Source organism: Chamaea fasciata, unplaced genomic scaffold (assembly GCF_029207755.1).
Source record: "Chamaea fasciata isolate MVZ Bird 193981 ecotype frontalis unplaced genomic scaffold, bChaFas1.0.hap1 SCAF_5, whole genome shotgun sequence".
Taxonomy (NCBI): domain Eukaryota; kingdom Metazoa; phylum Chordata; class Aves; order Passeriformes; family Sylviidae; genus Chamaea; species Chamaea fasciata.
The window spans coordinates 15456147-15473886 of record NW_027094090.1 but is presented as its reverse complement, the minus strand read 5'-3'; positions in this window follow the sequence as shown (position 1 = coordinate 15473886).

The window sequence follows — 17740 nt, the reverse complement described above, 5'->3', positions numbered from 1 at the left end:
CATGGCACTTCAGCCTTCCCCCACTCCCCCTGACCACCTCGTTTGTCTTCGCATCTCCTGTTGTCCTTTCTCCGTGACTTTTTCTCTGCCTGGACCGTTTGTTCACTGCCATCCATATGTATCATCCCTGCCCCACCCAATTTCCCAGACAATGCAACTGCTCTTTCTGCAAACAGGTTGACAATTCTCTCACACCCACCAGCTGAACATTTCTGCCCTTTTCCAGCTCAGTATATCCTCACCCCCATCAACACCTTCTTATCCCTGGTAGCTGGTTATAACCAGCATAACATGTCTCCACCATCCCAGTGCCACCTTCTCACCTCCCGCAGCCCTTCTGCCACCCAGCCTGTCTCTCTGTCCTTTTACCTGATAAGGGCATCACCGGAGGCGCAGGAGATGTCTCCCACTGCAGCAAAGGAGAGTAAAATCTGCTCACACATTTCCAACATATCTGGAAGCCTTCTGTGACCTATCACGTGCTCAGTGCCGCTTTGTCAAATCTGGACCAGAGCCCGCTGACCTGTCTTGCTGTCTCCATCAGCTCTGCAACCAGAGAAGGCTGCTTCATGAGGACCCTTGAAATCCCACTAAAAATCAAAATTTGCCAGGAAACTCAAGCTGGCCATGGACAGCTATAGAGGGATATCAGTGGCCTGAGGGCTCTGGCCAAACTGAATGAACAGACTCAGAGTTACTTGGGTACACGGAGCTCCTAACAGCTAGACACGCTGGAGGTTGCTCTTTTTCTGTGAAAAGTTTTGGTTTGCTTAACAGGCAAACATGACTTTGTCCTCTTTTTGCTCTCATGTCCCAGGATGCAAGGGTTTCCTGTGTAGCAAAAACTCTGCCATTTTGTAAATGAGTAAAAATAGCCCAGTTCCCAATCCACAGCCAAGAGGAAAACACCAAGGGACCTAAACAGGTAACTGCACTGGCTGTAACTCAGTCAGGTACAAATTTTGGGCATTTTTGGTGTGTGCCAATGTTTCCTTAAAAATTAAATCAACTCATTCCCCACCCCCAATTTGGAAGGAAGATCCCACTTTCTGCCATTAGATCATTCGCCTGGGTTTAAAGCAGAACCTTCGAGAAACCATGTATGCAAAGTCTAGTCCTGCCTGATGAGAGAAAGTTTAGGGTTGCCTGGAGGATGAGCCCTTCTCTAACACCTGGTTCTCTCATATTACATGAGAGCAGATGTCTCGAATCCAATTTCTATTAAGGATGGCATAGGCAAAATCTGTCCTCCTAGAAGTTATCAAACATATATAAATAAAAAGGAAGCAGTATTTCTCTCCATTTATTTAAAAAAGCACCTGCTGCATCAACTAAGTTGCAGCATAGATAGAACATGAAAAATTAGAGCTGGCGGAGGATAAATTGGAGAAACAACATTTCAGTTGGTCCTCCTACAGGAGCAACTCGTCAGACGAACCATGAGGAGAGACAGAGCCAGGTTCTCCATCCTCCCTGGCTTTCAGAGGCAGCTCTGCTGGCAAATCCCAGCCAGAGTGCTCTTGGCCCAGCTTTAGCAAAAACAAAGCCAGCACAATGCTGAGCAGCCAAGAACGGGGAGGCTGAGGCAGCCAAGGCTGGGTAACATGGCATTAGGCAGGAGTGCTCGGTGTGTCTGAAGGCACCAGGTGGAGGAGAGAAAACAAATTGGCTTTGTTCCAAAGAAGCCCCTAAACTTTCATTGCTCCAAGGGGGCTGTACCCAGCATCTCCTAGTTTCTACTTCTGCTAGTGAGTATTTTTTATTTCTTAATGTGAGCAATATGTCATATATTGTAAATGCAATTTAAATATACATAATATAATTACAGATAAACTTTGGAGACCAAATGAACTTCATCTCTCTTTTACTACAGAGCCATAGAAACAGAATAATGAATAGGGCTTTCTTTTTAGCAAATTAGAATAAGAATAATGATGTTATTTCACTGGTATTATTACTTTGCCATTATTATTAAGACTTTTAACCCCTGAAGTTAAATGCTAATGCTGGTTCCTGTTAAATGCTCTACAGAAAAAAAATACAGGGCTACATCTAGACTGTCAGCTCTAAAGGCAGAATTCGGGTCCGGACTAAATCAAGATGCCACCAATAAAGCAGCATGTTTAAGCCCATATTACACTCAAGGGGAGCCTAATCAATAGAGTCAGTGGAGCACAAAAAGTGATTCAGCTTTCTCTAGCACAGTCACATCTACAGTGATTCACAGACACCAAGAGGCATTTGTGATGCTGTAGGCACCTTGTTGGCATTCCAGCAGTGACCTCCCAGGCCTGCTGCCACGGTCACCAGTTTAAGCAAGTGTTCCAAGTAACTTGAGACATCTAGAATAATACAAGAGGCTCTGTGTAGGCATCATCAATAGCTGGGAGGTAACTTGTTCTTGGGGCTTAACTAACTGTATTCAGTTGCCTAAACAGAGGCTTCTAGTGATATTTGAGGTGCTCAAGAATCTTCTTCCTCAAATACAGTGTCCAAACCAGCAGCACATGGCCACTCTGAGCTGTGTCTGCCAGGCTGGTGAAGTTGTTTCAGAAACACGCAGAACATTACTGACTGTCCTCTCATAACACAGGCATTTAAATTGCACCTTCCACTGCCTGTCCTGGGGGTGGCACTCCCCAAGCCCGATCTGTGGATAGGCATCTCAGCTCGCTAATCTTTGAGTACTGGAGTCAGATGCTCCAGGATATCCATCCTCCATCACCTGCAGAAATCCCTCTTGTCCCAGACCTGCTTATGTGGGAAAAGTGACTCCATCCTGGTGCTGAAGACAAGTGTTTCAGCTGCTGAAGTGTCACACTGAAGTTAAAGTGCTTTAGTGTCTAAGCCTCCTGCTCAAGCAGTCCATCCAGATCCAGTTGCATAAAGTCCACCCTAATATGAGGTTACTGTAAGATTGTGATGGACAGATCTGAGACTCGTCAACATGAATGCAAGTAAATTAAACCAGAATAGTGGAGCTTTTCAGGTATGTTATGACCCACCCCTGAAGGCAGAGTAACTGAGATCCTTCTTAATAGATCCCTTGGGTCAGATTAGAGTGAAACGCCACTAAATGACAAGTGGTTATAAATATGCATATGGCAGGTTTATTTCAGAACAATTTGCTTGCAATGGAAAATAGGTATGTAGCTGTTTTGGTTATTAACTGTAGAAATATAGCAATATAAAAGCACAAAATTAACAATTAAGAAAATGCATAAGGAAAAGAAAGAAAAAGAAGGGTTAGAGGAGAAGGATATTGCCACCCATGTATCCGATGTGAGACACGATTGTTGCAATTTTGATGTCCATTGATCAAAGTGGTGGTGACAGTCTTGATCAATCAGGGGTGGGGGAAGCCTGCAAAACACAAGGTTCAGCAGTCTCAGGTTCAGGTGGAAATGCCCAGATACTCCTCCTGGGGCAGAGAGTTTTACACTGTCTGATGTAACACTGTGGATCACATGCAGTCCTCTGGTGGAAGGTCCCAGAAATGAGCTTGGGGGTGCTTCCGAGCCTTTGTTGTTTCATGGCACCCTCTAAGACATGACAGCTTCCTCTCAGGTCAGTGTAGCTGGGTCAGTTATGCCCCATCAGAAGGGACAAATACTTTCAGGACTGTCTGTGAATGTTCTGATACCTCCACTGGGGTGGGGGGAGAGACTGACACCTGAGCCAGTTGTTTAAGAGAGGACATTGGCATGATAAAAAGCATTATCCCACCTCGGCTTCTCACCTGGGCCAAAACCCAGCTTGTAGCCTCTCGTGGTGGGAGTGTACCCCCCCTGCACCTTGCACAGCATCAGCAAAGCACCCTCTGCTTTAGCAATTGTTTGAGTCATTAACCATTAATTTTTCAGTTTCTCACAAGGGATCATTAGCAACTTGAGTGATACTAGTCCCAGAAGACAATGGAAAGACTGGGAGGGACAAGGGTGCAGTTAGAAGACAAGACTTGTCTCCCCTGCTTTTTGACCCCAATTTTTTATAGCCCTTTCTCTAGAATCAAGAGAGGAGTTAAGTGTCATCTTTATGAAGAAGGAAAATCAAATCACTGCTTACGCTCCAGGAGAAAAAAAGCAGGGAAGGCAGGAGATTAACACTGGCTGATTAACACACCTGTGAGGTGTGTGAGATCTCAGCAGTGGCAGAAACAGGGGTCAGTTACGTGTGGCTGGGGACTTCTGCAGGGTGAGCACTGGGGGCAGGGTTGAGGTTCCAGGTTCACAGCCAGGATTTAAAGGACACAAACACTGGTAAGTTAATTATGTGGTGTGCATGTTTTCGTCAATCAAAATAAAAGAGGAAGAATTGTGAAAAGAAGTACTTGCTTTACTCCTGCAAATAAGTACAAAAACGTCAAATGTTAACTTTGTAATTTAACTCACCCTCTGCAACCATTCCTAATCCCCTTTGAGGCTCACCACTTTTAATATTTTAAATAACTCTGCAAGGATTAAATAAGGATTTGGTACTTTTATCCTCTTATGGATAACAATGTGAGACTCTCTCACCTGTTCATTGCTGCATTCACTTCCTTTCCTCTCCGTGTATGTGACAGCAATGCTTTCTATTCCTTTGCTCCCAAAAATACTGACATGCTTAACAGCTGTTCCTCAATTTGCAAAAAGATCTAGTATTATTCCATAATGCCACCTAATTTGTCAACTCTTACACCTTCACAGTCCTGGAATCTTTTTCTCTTCATCACAAGGCATTTGCATACCTCAGGCCTTATCTAGAGACTCCTTATGAAAACCAAATGCAAACTATGCCTGTTTGTTTTGTAGTGTACCAGCAGCCTGAAAAATCTGTAATCTGAGCTAGTTGCAAACAATCTTCTCAGTCATGGACCCTGTGGAAGTGCCTTGGATGGCAGCTCTGCCAGAAGCATCACCCTCCCCATTGCTGCTGGGTAAATTCAGTGGGAAATTTGGGGATTTGCCCTTGGGGAGGAAGTGTCCAGCAAATGCCAGTGTTCAGACACCAGAACAGCACAGCCATGCAGGTAATGCAGCCCCTGCCACCATAGTGTACCAGCAGCCTGATAGCTCCAGGTGCTTAACTCTAAGCTGAGGTCCACATGGGACAGCATCAAGACCAGAGACAACCCTCCATCACCAGCACCCACATCCTGGGATGGTGGCTGCTGCTTTTTGCACCATGCTGATAGTTGAAGGACTGGGCTGAGTTGGAGGAGACCAGCTGCTCCTAGTCTTTGGTTGAGGAGTGGAGCTGTGCATAAATCCCCATCCATTTTGCATTTGGGGGTGTGGACCCCATTCCTGACCACATTAAAACTGCCTGCACCTTATGCTATAACAAAATCATGTATTTAAGCTTCACAGACAGCCAATGTTACTAGACGTTCTTGAATTGATCCTACCACATCTTAGCAGTGGGTTAGAAGAAAAGTGCAGCTTCAATGAGCTGCCCAGAGAGCACAAATGTGCATAAACGATCTTCCAGGCCCCATCCACAGCCAGGAGACCCAGGCAGAGGGTTTAGAGGCATGGGTTAGGAGAAGAGAACACTACTTGGATGCCATGATGCAATGCTGGGTCTGCACCCACAGCCCAAGGCAGCACTAGTGCTCTTTGCAGTCTTACTGTCAAAGAAATTCAGGCAGGATCTTCAGGTGTCAGAATTTCCTCTCCTGTAGTCACAAGAGCGATCTTGCACATTGTCTTACTGTCTTAAGTTGCTCCATCTCTCAGGAAGATTCTTACACACCCTCAAGACCACTTCAGCTCGTCCTGTAGTGGTATCTGTCTCCAGCCCCAACTCTGGCTCACGGATGGAACCTCCTGCTGCCACCCCTCACAGAGAAGCTCTCACTCCCCAAAGTCTGGACCTGGTGCTGGTACTCAAAAGCCAACATCACCAGAACCCAACACACCTAAACACTTCACACACAGCAGCTACAAGACTGCACTTTTAACTCTCTTCTTTCTACAAAATCAGATGAAAATATTGTTTATTCTCCTCCGGTTGTCTCCTGTGACCACCTCTGCCACCTCCCTGCCAGTAACCAGCTGCTTGGTCTAGTCTCTTTCTTGGTTTTGCATCTCTGCAGCACACGGAGAGGCAACAAGAGGGATGTGGGTCTGCAGAGAATCACTCATCTCACATGACAAAAATATCCCCCTGTGTCACTTCTGGGCTGGGGTGCTCCTTGGGAAGCAGAGCTGACAGCTCCTGGCAGCAGGAGCTCTGTGTGGCAGTCCACACGTAGAAGACATTGTGGGTGTGACGAGGGGCAAAAATAGTCTCACACAATTCAACCAATTTCATTTTGCAGTCTTCCTGAAGTGTCAGAATTGAATTTCCAGATACACCACTCCACTATGCTGAGAGATGTAATGCTTCAAGAACATGTTTTCTTTCTTGTTCAGATGCAGAAAAAACCTCACAAGAACAACTTTTCTCATGGGATTTTGCCCAGAATTGGTAGAAATCTTAAGAAAACAGTTCCATTTTGTAATAGCTCTGACTCTCCTGTTCAAAAATCTCATGAGGATATTTTCCACTACAGTTGAATTTAAAGCTGAGTGCAACCTAGGTTAGTTGTCAAATCCTGGTGAGTCCACTTTTTTTTTTTTCCTCCCTTCCTGCTTAATAATGACTTGGGTTACTGAAAGAGAGGAGTGTTCCCTGCTCTAATGTCTCTTCTTGGTGCTGTGCTATCAGAAGAATTAGGCACAGGTGAACTCAAACCAGCTACAGGGTAAGCATAGCACAGGTCTGCTTCCTGAGCCACACCTGGCGGGATAAGGGCAGTTCAGGAGTTGGCTTTATTCAGTCCTGGTTTTTCACAGCTCCACAGCCTCACTGTGATTACCTGCAACTGGTAAAAAGCTGGCCCAGCATTGCTCTGCAGCACCAGGAGAGCACAGAGAGCTTGGAATCTGTGACTGCTTTGACAGGCTGCCTGACAGTCACAAACCCCTGGCCTTCCTGTTTGGGTCTCACTGCAGCTCCACTATGGCATTCTTCAAAAGCAAACCAACAAAAAAGTATTTTAGTATGTTAAGTTATCTCATCACTAGATTCACCACTGCTACATGACAGGAGTAAGGCACTGGGATTTGCTTATATTCCCAGGGTTTGCAGTGTGGGAAGTACCCTGCAGGACTGAATTGTCTCCCCCCCACCTGTGGCACAAAGGGGGCTGGGGCACCATCACACATGGTAAAGGTGTGTAGGCAGGATTTGTAGCTGGTAGTGCATATTGGCTTTAATGGGGAATGTTATTTTGGGGAGAAAATAAGAAATAAAAGGAGAGGAAAAAAAAAAAAAAGGAAAAGAGAGAGCGCATAAGGTCCTTTGCAGTAGAGTAAGAAATGGCTTGGAGATTGATTGGTAAAACATCTTTGGAAGAAATAATTGGAAAGGGAAGATCGGGGAGTAGAAAAACACAAGGAAGGGAAGGGGACAGGCTGCAGGAGAAAAGGAAATGAAAAGACCTGAAGATGTTATCTGTGCTTCAGAAACCCCACCAGTCCTGGCTCAGTGCCTGTGAAAGTCCTTGCAATAAAGACTAATACATTCACAAGCAAGAGACAGGGATGAGAGAAAAAGAAGGAAATGCGAGATTTTATAAATTTTATCTTCCAAGCCTACTCTAAGGAGAACTTGAGATAGTGAGCAGACCCCCAGGAAGCAATACTTGCCTGCATCTCCTGCTACTAAAACTTGCCTCCTGTAGTCCCAGTGAGCTGCACTGCAAAATCACCAGGCACAAAGGCAGCTAGTCCCAGCCATGGCTATTAGGAAGAGTTTGTGACTTAGCACTCCAAAATCTGACTCCTTTGGATGGATTTTCTGTTTGCAATGTTGCAAAATTCCCCACGTGCACCTCTCCATGCTACCCCTGTAGAGTGGGTGGACTGCAAGTCAGGACCTGCTTCTTGGGTGGGACATGTACAGCGGGTACAGGCCAAGGGCTCTGTTATTTTCAGGATCCTCAGGATAAATTGTAGTTACATCAAGAAACTATAATGGTATCACATTTACAGACACCCTCAATCCAGTTCCAACAAAACTAATGACTCTCAGCTGGGCAGAAGAACACCATCAGATTGCTGTTGCTCATTGATACAGATTGGCAGGGCATCCCTCCCTTTGGTGCTCACCAGAGCCCAAAGATTACAGAGAAGTTTAAAAGGTCTTCCTGCAGCCTCCACCTGCAATCAGCACTTTTATCTCAAAGATGTGTCTTGTGTCTGTTCCATTTCCTAGAGCTGTCAGGTAATCACAGCTGTTTGTGTTCTCCCAACAGATTTCATGGCTACAAGGCTTCAAAATGAAACAGCCAGGCAATGAGGCATTTCTCTGGAGAAGATAGGTTTTGACTAAACAGTTTAAGAGTTTTACTCACAGTGGAAGTAAAATGGGTTGTGTGTCTGAGGAGTCCAAAGCTTGCTCCAGTTCAACAGAAATAAAAAACCATTACCCTATCCAAAAAGGACAGGAGACAGAAATCTCATAGAGGCCATTAGAGATAAAAGGTCAGATCCATCAAAACTTTAAAGAAAAAAATCAAGACTCATCAAAACTGCTGTGAAATTCTGTAGAATACAGATCCCTACAGTGCAACTTGGAGAGAAGATTGCCCTGGTTCTTCTGTCAGAGAAGGTGAAAAATGCAAAAACCTAGCTTCAGTTAGGGTGTAGACCCCTTCAGGACCTCATAGGATGAATCTGACCCTGCCTAAAAGGCACAAAATGAGAAGAATGAGATTAGGTCTACTGGCAGTAATTGTTTCTGTAATCTTCTCTTAAGTCTCTGGAGCAGGTCTAGCTGCTTCCTTGGCCTCATCCCCTGACCCAGAGAGCCTGACCTGGGGAAGTAAGAATTTCTCCCTTGTCTCTTCAAGCCAGAATGTTTTGGTTGGAGCAATCAACCAGATAAGCAGCCAACAGCATTTGTGGAGTTTGTCCCTGGGGTGCTACACTTTGGACATGATGTAGTCTGGTTTTCAGCCTCGAGGTCTTTAAAAAGTAGTTCCCTGCATGAAGGCAAATGGCAAGTGTGACAGCCTGGGAATAGGGAACATGGGAAGCTCATTCATTGCTATGGAAATGACTGAAGGATTGAGGGCTGCATCCAAACTAGTCTCACCAAGCCTCCCTTCCTAACAACCAGGAGAAACAGACAGATTTAGGGTAGAGTGGCATTTGGATCATTCTAGATCTGTCTCACCTGTCTGGCCATTCAAATGTCTGTGTGGTCAGATCATACGTGCCTGGCATGTATAAAGTTTCAAGCAGTGATTTGATTTCCTGCTTTCTCCAGTGACTGCAAATTAGGGTTTTCTCCAGCAGTCTCCAGGGAGTAACCTGGCATGGTCAGAGAGGTTAATAAGACTCTGTAGCTTGGATCTGGCTACAGTGCAAGGTGCAAGGAAATACAAAACGAAAGCTGTGCTCATTTTTATCCAGGCAAGATTTGTCTTGACAGGGGAAAAAAGGTTTAAAATATAGTAGAAACAGATCGACTGAAAAACATTTAGGAAAAAATGTGATACATTACTTGCATTTGATGTATTTTAAATGTCTGGGAGTAATGAACTGGCACCTGGCTCAAATGGAAACAAAAGAGGAAAAGGTCTCACTCAGGGGGAGGGGAGAAGGAATAATCCTGATGCACGTTGTTCTCAGAATGTAAACCTACTTCACACTCCTGTAGGTTAACACACCCTCCATGAAAAAAATCATTATTCTGAAAGGGTTTTATTTATATTCATATAAAGGAAAACCTTCTGTTGCCCAGAAAAGATGAAAAAAAATTTAAACCATACCTGACATAGAATGCTGTAAATAGCAAGAATAGAGAACACAAGGTGGTCTTGGTGATAATTTTATTTTATCATCACAAACCATTATCCCTGCCTTCCCTGAGGTGCACATGCTGCATACATGGAGTGGCTGTGCATGGCCACTGGCTCAAGAGTAGGAACCTAGAAGTTGGGAAGAAGAAATAGATAACCAATAAAAAAAAAAACCCAAACACTTGTGCAGAAAACCTTCAGCTCACTGCCAGGCAATTTTAGCATCAAAAAGAATACACACAGCTCATCCTTACTGTGCCTCTGTAACTCAAGAGCAGGGATTAAGAAAAAAAGGAGTAATCCACTAGATAAATGTTTACTTCTTTTTCTCTCCAGTAACCCCTGTGGCCCCAGGCAGTGGGGAGCCCAGTCCAATAGGTAAACTAAGTGGCGCTTCCCTCTGTCCTGCTGACAGCTCAGTGAGGTTCAGCACTGTCTGCTCACGCAGGTACAGCCTGTTTGATGTAACTGTTCCTCACTGCACAAAGTGGCCAGGTGCTGTGACAGCTCATTGGAGCTCTCCAAGTCATTCCGGCAGGGTTTTTCTACCATTATCCTCCCACAGCCCTCAGGGATATGATTAATTCATGGAGCATCACTGAAGGCATCTTTCTATGGCATATGGAGTTAAAGTGTCCTCTTCATAGAGCTGCCTGGGGACAACTGTGGAATTTGTACAGACAATCCCACTAGGTAGTCAATCTTGTAAAAGCACTGATATTACAAAGTAAATACAAGTGATCTATTTGTTTAAGGTTATTACTGTGACCGACAGGGTATTAAAACAATCTTTCTACTGACAAAAGATATCAGGCCTGCACTTCCATTTGATGTTTCTAAGCAAGCTTTTCTTCTTTCTTTCTCAGCTACTGAGCTTTGGGGTGTTCATTAAACTCGACTGATCGGAGTGCACCACACAACCAGCCCATTGAAATTCAATTCAGATATGGGGTTAAATTATAAAAAGAAACCTTAGCTAGGAATAACACTTTGATGTGCAGATGTATAAAAGTTTTTACTTCTACTTTCTTCTGAAGCAAATCAGCTTCAACTCATGCTATTTGATTCATATTTTAGCTTTTAATACATCCAAAGCATGAATACTGAACATTGCCCTCCGTGGTCAGGAAACTTACAGTGTGTGTTGTGTGAAGACTTCCATTTCACCCTGTTATCGAGGCTGTATATGGACACTTCCCCACAACAAAAACACACTGCCAGATGTTCAAAGCAAAAGGTCTGTCACTTTATCTCTGGCCCCTTTTCAAAAACATACTATTTCTCTTGGAACTGGAAATTTCAGCTAGGAAAGGACATTACCTTCCTAGATGCATTTCATATTCTGGCAGCAGACACACCTAAGGAAAAGGTCAAACCCGGACACTGAGTACCCCGACACCCTCCCCTCCACTATGCACTTTGCAGACCATGCCTCACTCCCCTGTCCAGTTTCTTTTTTGAAGCACACAGTCCTATGCAACTTACAGTTTGCTTATCTATCTATTTTTGCTTTTATATACATTTATCTTGTAACGTCCAATAACACCTGTGCCAGCCCACAGGAGCCTCAGAGAGATGCCAGTGCACAACCCTCCCTCAGGCCCTTAATTCCTGGCTTTAAAGATTACCTCAGCCTGACACATAACCTGTGAGAAGATGCATCACCCGGGAACCAGCCCTCACTCTGAACTGTCAAGGTCTCCAGGTGTCAGCCCCAGCTCTTTAGTGCTGTGCACATAAACTCACCCGGCACAAGCCTCTCACCTGGGTTTGTAACAGCAGCCAAGGAATCAAATTATGTACCTTTTTATCTACCTGCCCCATAACTGTCAGTTTTCAAGGCCAGGCTGGATGGGACTGCAAGCAACCTGGTCTAGTGAAAGGTATCCCTGTCCATGGCAGGATTATTAGAACTGGGTGATCTTTAAGGTCCCTTCAAACCCAAACAATTCTATGTTTCTATGATACCTGACCATAATGCAAATGCAACCCTTGGTGAGTCCTGTCTGGTCCAAGCCTTTAGTAGAATCAACCCAGACAATTTTCCCAGACTGACATTTGAATCCTCTGGGTTCTGAAAGTTGTTCATTTCTATATCCACAAGAGGAAAGAAAGATAAGTCTCTTTTTGCTTTCATGTTATAACCCTTTGATTTACACTTTTCTGGTTTTCTGAAGTCCTCACCTGTATGCTTCTGTCTTGATACGGGTCTTTTGGCTGGCTGTGTTCAAGTTTTCTGGCTAGGCTCAGTCCACCTCCATGTCTTTTCCACTACTCACAGAGGGAGAGGCACTGATCACTCTCCTCTGTCCAGTCTTGTCTGTGTTGGTTCCTTGTCCTTTGCCATTGCATGTACCATGTGACTCTGAGCCACACTGCTGCTCTCTGCTTCTAGCCCCTCACCCAAGTCACAGGAGTGTATACCACTGGCTTTATCCTTGTGCCTATCCTTTTTGAGATGCTCAAGGTTTAATTTTTTCCCAAAGTCATCTCCTTTTCTCAGGAAAGAGAGTAAGGAGAACCTTTGGGGCTTTCTTAAAATAAATAACAATTATAGTATTAACATGGCATTTGAATAACTGTGTGAAAAACTTGGAAGTTAGAAGTCAACTCTAATTTAATAATCAAATGATACTGAAATGTCACTGGTTTAATTTTCTGTCTTGGTGCGACACCTTTCAGTGGAGAAAGAGTTTCCCCTTCAGAGCTAAACCAGCTCCTGCCTCTGCTAAAATTCAGCCTGGTGCAGAGCTGGGTCACTGTGTCCTTCTCAGCTCCAGAAGGATGGGGGCTTACACAGTGCCCTTGTTGAGGACCCAGTGACGTGGCATGCGGGAAATCCCAGGAAGGATTCATGGTTCCCACACTCCAGTGTGTCCCTGGGCTCAGTCCACTGAAAAGCAGCAAGCAGGACATGGGAGTCCTAAAGGCATCTGGGTCCCAGCAGGACTTTCACCCTCTCCAACATCATCCCTCATTCATGTCTGAATGTTCAAAATCCAGATTGTCCTAGTGGATGGCCAGTGGCAGGTACCTAACCCACCAGCCACTCATTCCAAACTGAGGCTGTGGCTCAGGTTAATTTTCCTGACAAGTCTTAACTGTAATTTAAATTTCCTACCTATTTAAGCTGTACAACCTGTAATTCAGATCCTCTGAGCATTAATAAAACAGTTATGAGAAATTTCAGGATAAAAGGTTAAGCCCATAAAAATATGCAACTCCTTTATAAAAATAACTCCATCAGGTTTTCAGAGACTAACAAGAGAAAGGTGCTAATTTCTGCATTTGAAATAACCTTAGGGCTGTCACTGGTAGAAGTCACTGGAGTAGCCATGCTTTGTGAATTGACTGCCTTAAACTTTTCAAAATCTGTCACTACCCACAGGCTTTGCAGAACAGTGTCAGTGCTGAACTGTCTACTTGACAACCAAGGAAGCAGCTTGGGAGAACAAGAGATATTCTTGGCCGCCTCTTGGAGCTCAACTCCTCCTGTGACATTCAGTACATGACCTTCTCCCAGCAGGAGTGTCTCAGCCAGATGGGCCAAGTTCAATACCTGGACATGGTCTCTGCAGAGTCATGATCTCCTGTTTTCCCTGACCATGGCAGTGACACCTATGGGAGATTCTTCAGGCCACATAAGGCATCTGAACCACTCCTAATGTCTTCTGTCAGCTGAGATGACCCAGTTTGTGTCCCCTGTGACTGGGGATCTACTGGGGCTGGCTCATTTACAGCCACTTGGAATTGCAGACAACCTCAGTAGGGTAGAAGGAAGCTGTTCTTGTCATCTCCTCTCTCAGTGGGGAGAACCAAGCCTGACAGTGTTATGAGGTGACCCCAATTAAACACAGTTAAAATATTTCACAGCCATTTAGAGCTAACATTGTTATTAGTGGCTCTCTTTTGGGCTGAGACTGTGAGAAAGTTGATGTGTTAGCTGCCCAGCAGATACACAAATCCAGTGCAGTCTGGAGGCAACTTTGAAGTTCTTTTAAAACCCAGATCTTTTGCTTTTGCTGTAAAATACTATGAAAAATGTTTACGTAGTTCCTCAGGAGTTCAGAAATAATTTCAAAATAAATCAGCTTAAAATAAACCAAGTAATTCCTTGTTATACGTGATACCATATTCATCCTCATATAAGCAGCTTTTCTCACTAAGCATTAGCTTGTATTTGCGTATCAATTTTAGAAAGCCTGGCTTCTTTCCATATATCAGCCTTGAAAGCCTTTTCCACTGCAATATTTGCTGGACAGTCAGGTAAGTGCAAGGCAAGCATCCTTCTAGCTCATTACTGCTGATTACCCTGCTCTGGCTTGGCTTTCTTCTCTGCTTGTTCTGCAGGCTTGGCCTTTTCTGGGAACTGCCATCATTCTACACAGCAGAAGGAAGTTGCTTAAAAATGTTTTCTTTTGTGGGGCAAAGGGATGCTGTACAGATGTTGCTCACAGTATGTGATACTCCAGAGGCACCTCTGGGGTTGGCCTCAAAAGGGTAGAAAGAGTCTGTACTTAAAAGCATGCAAATTTACATCAAAATCTATGTGACAACCACTGCAACAAAACCCAGTGTTGGGGGCTTCTTGCCTGTTTTATTCTTGGTCACATACTAAACCCCCCCAAAGCTCCAAGTGGTTTGTTTTAGTTTAATCTGACATAACTAATATTTATGGTTGGTCCAATGTCTTGACCAGTCTTACTTATTACAAACTGTATTTTAATAGAAATCATTCCTCAAACCAATAGCTTAATGGAAGGGGAAAGTGCTTTCTCTTCTACAGTCTGTCCAGGGACAAGGGAGCAGGTGCCCACCAGCCATGGCCACAAAGTGACTGCAAGTGAGGAGTCATCAGAAGGGGTCAAACTGTGACTGATGCCAAGAAAACAATGTCTCTTTTTAACCACCATAATTTCATACAAGATAGCATAGGCTGGCAAACTCTTAGGTGAATCTTTTTTTTGGTTCCTGTTTGTGTTAAAAATGAGAGCGGAAGCAGTAGAGTGCTCCAAGCATAAGCATATACTGTGGGAATAGAAGTGGCAATAATAGTACTTCGCCTTTATGTATAGGCTTTTCATCTGCACATTTCAAAGCACTTCCACAAAAGTACGTTACTGTCACTGTCTGTGTTCTCCTGAAGGGACGTGACCAAATTCACCAGCATGTCCCACCACCCTCCCACAGCTCCCAGCTTTCATGCTGTCCTCCCCACCACTTGTCCTGGTGTGCTCAACCTCCACTGGGCTCCTTCTCATCACCTTCCTTCCCCAGGTGCCTACCAGAAAGGGAGCAGCCCTAAGTGGATGGGAGGAAACTTTGTGTGGGGGCTGCTGCCAGGGATCCCACGCTGGATGGTGCAGGTGAAGGGCTCTCTCCAGGCAAAGGCATCATCCCAGCTTCTCTAGGTGGGCTGCCTGAAAAGCTTTCTCTCTTTCTCCTGTTGGTAAAAAAGGAAAGAGTCAATTAGTGCCGTGTTGATAAAACATACCTACAGGTTTGTTTGCCTTTTCTTATAAGAGCATAATATGCATACATAAAAGTAAAACGGAGGGGAAATCTGGTTGCTTTTTACTATATGGGGAGCAAGGAATACTCTCAGAACCGTCTTGCATTCATTCCTTCAGCAGCTACGAAAACTTGTGGGGTGTTGAAGCACTGCCAGGAGAGGGGCAGTCATACTGCACTGAGTTTTGTACCGCCTGCAGGTCTTTTACACAGACGGATTCCTTAAAGGTGTTTCGAGGGAGTGAAAGGCTGGAGAGCTGATGCTTAAAAACATTTTAAGGTGAGCTGTGGTACTGAATAAGCAAAGAGCAGTGGGGAGCCCCTGGCAGCTGCAGCAGAATCTGGGCCTGTTTTTTATAGGACAAAAATGCATCTTCTGTGTTTTGTCCTCGTGAGCTGTGAACACTGAACAATACCAGCATTTCCATGGAGATGGAGGCATTGCATATTGTTGGGGAAAGGATGTGAATTTAAAACAGAAATATGATAGATCTCCAAATGCTGCTCAGGAGGCAAGGAACTGTTATGCTAAAAAGTATGTTTTCCAGCCCTCTGCCATGGCCATGGAGGGCTGACACTGTTAACTCCTTCAGTTTCAAACCCAATAGGCACCAGGACAGTGAACAGTCTGTCGCAGCTTAAAATCTATTCAAAGATAGCAAGGTACTTGTCTGCTTGATCACTCAGCTCCACTTTTTCCATGATACGTTATTTCCATGCCAAAGTGGCAGAAAGTGCTCCCCCTGCAAGGTATCAAGAAAATTCAGTACACCAAGGGATAAAAGATAAAACCACCATATTTTGGATTTGAAGAAGAATTTAATATGAGGAGTAAACAAAAAAAATACATATATTCTAATATTTATATGTCAGCCTTCCATTAACTGCCAGAAAATGCAAGGGAAACATGATGCTCAAGCCAAGCAAGTGTTAGGGGTCAATATTTTATCCTTTTACATCTTCTTGCAGCTTGGCACTTAAACTGTGCTTGAAACCAGGAGAAAGCAGAGAAAGACCGAGGAAGATGACTTGGAAAGTGGTTTCACTTACTTCTAGCTGAAGAAGCTCTTTCCTCAGATAAAGGTCCTTTGAGCTTTCTTAGAAATGGGTAACCTCAGAAATATGAAAACCAAAATGTATTGTGCATCTGCAGAAAAAATCTTGGTGTGCCATTGTGGAGGTGCAGGCAGCCTTGCAAAAGCCCTCACCTGAATGGGAGTGGAGCAGTCAGCCAGGAAAGCACATGGGAGGGACACTTGCAAGAAACACATGGGTGCAGAGAAGGTGGCCATCCCTACAGAAATAAGACAGAATGGCACCTGCAAGAAGCCAGAAGGGAGCAGATGTGTTTGCTAACCCTGTCACAAGGAATTTAGCATGGTGGGAGGCAGGGAGAATCTCTGCTCCCTGCCCAGGAAAAGCAGGTTCTCTGCTTCCTCAGAGGTCTGTCTGGGGAAAGGACCCTCTGCTGCCAGTGTCCTCCAGACCCCCGTCTCTACCTGTCACACGGCACGGGATCCTCGATCACAGGGGTCCCCCAAGGAACAGGCACTGCCATGAGCAGCAGCACCAGGAAAGACTACAAAGTCTTTCATTTATTTGCTAAGAGCTGAATGCCTTGTGGATGTCATTATGAAATGACTTTCTTTTATTTAGGGCCAGAGATGGAGGGAGTGGAATGTGGAATTAGCAACAGAACCACATATGCTGCATTTCTGTCTATGATTAAGTAAAGAAACTCTACCCCAGCAGTCTTCAGGGCTCAGCATCCTTTCATCCTCTCAGAGAGGCATGCCTGAAGCACTAACAGCCTTTCCTGACCGTCAGGTCACAGCAGCTTTCCCAAGCCACTCCCTCCTGCTCCTCAGGATGCCCAGCTGCATGGGTCTGTCCCCATTTCCCTGTCTGGTTGCAGATGGAAAATGTCACACCATTAATTGCATGGGGGCAGGTGAAATGCTTGTCTTTCACTGTTCTTCAGATGCTACAGAAAAAAGAAGCATTTTACTTATTCTTGATTAGACAAATGGCCCACTGAAGGCAATATTCATTTAAATTCCATATACATGAGAATCATTAAAACACAGAGCTGGCTTGTCCACACACACAATTTTTCTAGTGTTAAATCATGGAATTTTAACACTTAATGATGTTAAGAAAAAAGTTAATATGGCAACAAACCATCAAAAAACCACCACAGGCCTGAAATTCACAGTAAAACTATAGCTTGTTTGCTGGGTTAGAATCGTTTTGGTTTGGTTTCGTTTGGTTTGGTTTGGTTTGAATTTTTTTCTGGGGCTTTTTTCACTCTACCCACAATGTCTAGGAACCACAGACTGAAAATTTCTTATCACTGTTGTAAATAAATACACTGTGTGGGAAGGAGAAAGCAGA